Here is a 4,611-nt window from a genome sequence, read left to right as displayed (position 1 = left end):
CCTGAACTGCAAACACACGACCGCGTGATACGCCGTCTGCGGGGCTTTCTGCAGACCGCACGTAGGCAAAGAATGCCTGTATTCCGCAAGAGTCCAAAAACCCATGTATCCGTCGCAGCCTCCACGTCATGGCGTGTGTTTTCGAGCTGCCTTTATTCGCAGCGAATTATTGCCCATCCAAACGTCCATGGTGGATGGCAGGATGGCGGGAAAGGCCGATAAGGCTAAGCGTACCGCGCGTGCCTCGGCCTGCATGATAAGAAAAGGCTTCCTCTCCTATTTTCATCCGGCAATTCCAACGTCGCCGGAGTCTGAAATAAAAAAGGCGCCCCATCCCTGGAGCGATGCATCCGCGATGATGGCGGCTGATGACTTTTCGGCGGGCTCGATGATTCGCTCACGATCATCTTCTCGATCATATGCCGTAATCTCTCGCCCAAACCAACCGCTGCCGGCGGAAGGTTCGCCGGGGATGTCTCCAGCGCAATCCCCCGGTTAACTGCGGATAATCGGCGTCGCGCTGCCTCGATGAAAGCGTGGTGGGCGCATAAACGCGTGCCAAGAGTGGCCGCCGCATATAAAAAGCGTGACGCCGTAACCTCCATTTCCGCGATGGTTAAAGAATTAAGCGCCGGCATGGCGCGTACAGACCGGACAAACTTTTCACTCAGGGACACCGCCTGGTAAGTGTGATCGAACTGCGCCCCCAGAAAGGTGTACTGAGTAGTACCCGATTCGCGGTCCTCCCCCATCGTGGCGCGACGGCCGTCCGCATTACGAAGCACTTGGGCTTCCCATAATGTCGCGTCGCTTTTCGACCCTGCAATGCGTATATTATCAACCCGAACGTCGACACGCACCAATGGAGGTGCAGCCCAGAGGCGGTGAACTACCGTCGTCACCGCCGCAATTGCCGAAGCAATAATCTGGAGAATTGCTGGGCCGGCCTTGTGTCCCATTTGGAGCCGTGTGAGCTCCACCAGCGTGCCGTCCTCCACGCGGCATCGGAAGAGATGCCGAGTCTCCCGCGGTAAAGCGACTTTAGAAAAGGACGCCTTCACATCCAGGCAGGAAGCGGTCTCAGCTATCACAGGTGGCAAATAATGGGAAATGCGTAAAAGAGGAAAATTCGCCTCAGAAGGATCGTCTCTGTTCTTGTCGCGTGGCCACGCGATCCATCTTCGTCGCGAACCGGTGGCTTTCTCCTCCACAACTGAGAAAGGTACTATCCATCCGCCTGTTATTGTGGACGAAGCGTCCTCGATTATTCCCGCTTTTCGTAACGAACGCGCGTCATAGACTGGAATCCTCCGTGAGCCTTCGCGCGCTTTACCGGAGGAAGACGGAGGGAAGGGGGACCGCCCGACGAGTCCCCAAACTTGCATAAGTCTCTCCAAGGTAGCCGGGTTCAACCGGCTCATGATCCACTCTAGATTCAATACGGGCACGTTGGCTTGCTGCGGCTGGATGGTTCGTTCATCTTTTGGGGTGGCCAGACGCGTCCTTGTCGCGCCCCTCGTTGTTGTAGCAACACGACGCTTAAAATCATGAAAAAAAACGCTACTCTGCTTTCGACCAGAATTACTGCCCTTCCGCGGCTTCCCCCTTCACGTCAATGCGACCAGCGAAAAAGCCCGGGTCAGCATTGTGGTGTGCTCCCCAAAATATCGAACAGTATTCTGGGGAAGGTCGAACGGGTCGACGTGCTTCGCCAACTGCGAGATCACGTGTGGGTCCAAATTGTATGTCCCCACGATTTTAGTACCGTACCGGAGTGCGTCGCGTTTTATAGAACGCGCCGTGGCATTCCAAGGAGCCAGAGCTTGTTCGACTTTTGCGGTCGTAAGATTCGTGAGCTTTTCTTTTTCTTGAGGTGTCCTGCATAGCTTTATAATGTCGAAGGCACCCTTCCCTCGTATTCCGGCAAACCGCGAGGCGCGGTGGGGATGCGCCCCGCCGTCTTCGGCGCCACGGACCGATCCAAAATTACGGTCCCGTCCGGCTCCAGTGTGAAACTGTTGGGTGTCAAGGACGCAATCTCAAACAAACGACTCGCCGTTATCCACACAAGTCGTAAGACAACACTTTCTTTCCAATCGGTCCGGCTGCGGATAACTTGATCCATCCCTTCCTCTGTCAAGGGGCGCGCCTGCTTCGTCTCAGATCGCGCCGCGATTTTTGTAGCCCCGAAACCGTCATACTCGGCAGGGTCACATACATTTGAAACATGGACCGCAGCATCCTGGCGTGCTGCAGTCGGGTCGATGGCGCCGCCTCGATTGCCATCAAAAAGGCTGCACAGCTCTCCTCGCTGTTCGGCTGTTCGTGCGTGCGGCTTAAAGGTTGTAAACCGCCCTGCCGGGGGCATTCTCTGCTCCCACGTTGACGGCGCCCACATCTCTCGAGACACCTCGTTGGCTTTCCTCATACAACTGGCCCAAAGCAGGGCTGTCGGCGATTCGTCGTACCACAGTCGAGCGTCGTTGGCAAATAAGCCCGTTTCCCTTCTCGACGATTGCGTCGGGCGATTTGAAAGATCGGGTGGAGCGTCGGCGGTGCGGTGCGCTGCCTGTGAGGATTGGTGGGAGGTGGCGGATTGGATGGGGCTGCCTTCGCATAGGTGCCCGTCTGGTGAACAGCGGTGTAAAGACGGGCGCGCAGTTTGGAAAGCCGGATGCCGGGATCGGATGCGATCGTGAGCTGCATCCGGAATGTATTCATTAGGGGCCTCCTCAAATTCATGAAGCGATCGGTGCGATCCTGCCCGCCTTCCAGCACGCCGATCCACTCGAACAAATTGTCAAAGGCAAGGTTAACCTTCTCTTCGTCCTCCTGTTGCCAGCATTGGTATGCGCACCGGAGGTCGCAAACGACTCCGGAAGCTCCCTCATTCCATATACGCGTGGGCCACGTGGTGACGTCGAATGCGCAGAAACCGCGGTCCTCTTCCATGGGTGATTGGGCTTCAAGGGGAGAAGTGCGGGAAGGCAACGGCGTGGAAGGGTGGAAATGTGGTCTCCCAACATTGCCGTGAGGGCGTCTGTGAGCCGCCGAACTGTGTCGGACCGCGCTGCTAGGCACGCCTCCAGCCATCAAGACATCCGTTCGATGCGGTAGTGTAGATACGCCATCGTTGGCAACGTGTCGAGTAGCGGGGGCCTCGTCCCGCCCCGCCGTCTCCGCCTCCCGCGCGGGTTGTTGTGCATTATGGCGTGCCTCCCGTTCCTGGAATTGAGCGGTGAGCCTTCCCAAGTTGAATTCGCGCTCCCGTAATTGGGCGTGAGCGGCCTCCAACTCCTGTTGTAGTTCTGGGACCTGGTTGCCGGCCCCGGCGATATTGGATTCCCTCACCGATAGGTTAACACGCGCCTCCTCAACCTGCGAGTTAAGCTGAGCATTCCGATTCTGCACGTCCGCGACTGCGTTAGCGTAATCAATATTCAGGCGCCCCTTTCAGCAGTGATGAGCCCTTGTTGGTGCCCCAACTCCCGGGCTGTCCCCATAGCGGGCAGGAGCGCTTGTGTCTCAAAATTAGGGATCCGAGGCGCCCGTAGATTCGCAATATTTCCAATAAGAGTGGAATCCTGTCATGCATTAGAGATAGGTCCATGGAACAAGCATAAGCCTGTCGATGATGCGGCCACAGTTAACGTCCCGTCCGAAATATGATTACCATTAGTGAACGTCATCTGCACCTGGGTCTCGCCACATTGGCACACCATGTCCCAGAGACGGGCACCAATACCACACCACTCGGAGACTGTGCATGGAACCAAAGCCATTTCCTTAAACTTACCTGGCAGTGTGTCTGTAAAAAATAAAAACAAATATTATCTGGCCTCTATCGCTTCCCTGCCCCTACAAAGTCGTGTTCTTCCCAAAAGATTCATACGGCAGAAAAGTATCATAAAGAACGCCTTCATTTATCAGGATATACATACATTAATTAAGTTAGCAAGATCTCCCGCGATCATTCTTTTCACAAGCTCGTAAAAAAATATGTTAAACTAAAGGAGATTCGACGTTTTTTTTTCTTTTACTTCTTACCACGATTGCTCAACGGACCAGTAAAGCCCATCCCCCACACTCAAAAAAACAAAAAACACAAAAAAGCCGCAGTGTTAGACAGTACTCCCATCCACACATACGCATACCCCGCCCTACCGCAGATAAAATTAACCAGTTAAATGATTTCATTAAATAAATAGATGATGGAAAACACTAATTACGCCTTGGATGCGTCGTGTTGCCTGACGCCGGTCGCGGAATGAACCCTCTGCGGCTAAACGGCCGCGTGACGCTGGCAGAACGCCTTGATGCGCTCAACAGCCTCACGGTATACCTCAACGGGCCGCGTCGTCGTTAACCGCGTGAAGCCTGGTGAATTGAAGATGGTTCCAGGCAGCACCTGCACGTTTTCCTCCTCGAGCAGCTTCTCGAAGAACTCCACGTCGGTCTTGACGTCTCTGTACTTCTCCAAATCAATCTTCGACATCAAGTACATCGCTCCCCGCGGCATCGCCGGAAGCAGGCCGACACACTCACCAATGTGATTGTACAGGTACATGGCGCTTTCCTCGATTTTGCAACGATCTGATCAGGTGCTCCTGC

General features: G+C 54.8%; 1 pseudogene, besides 5 other annotated features; it reads right to left on the bottom strand.

The window, feature by feature from the left end:
• Nucleotides 1-1,790: a sequence feature (areas not merged during assembly with more than two copies in the genome that could not be assigned to a particular haplotype).
• Nucleotides 1-3,991: a mobile genetic element.
• Nucleotides 1,791-2,708: a sequence feature (haploid, Esmeraldo-like haplotype).
• Nucleotides 2,709-4,611: a sequence feature (areas not merged during assembly with more than two copies in the genome that could not be assigned to a particular haplotype).
• Nucleotides 3,815-3,989: a mobile genetic element.
• Tc00.1047053509043.10 lies at nt 4,283-4,611 on the bottom strand (annotated as a pseudogene; the record flags this gene model as incomplete).

Source organism: Trypanosoma cruzi, genomic scaffold (genome assembly GCF_000209065.1).
Source record: "Trypanosoma cruzi strain CL Brener 1047053517131 genomic scaffold, whole genome shotgun sequence".
In the NCBI taxonomy this organism is placed as follows: domain Eukaryota; phylum Euglenozoa; class Kinetoplastea; order Trypanosomatida; family Trypanosomatidae; genus Trypanosoma; species Trypanosoma cruzi.
The sequence above is the reverse complement of the archived record's forward strand: the minus strand, read 5'-3'. Positions and strand labels throughout refer to the sequence as shown.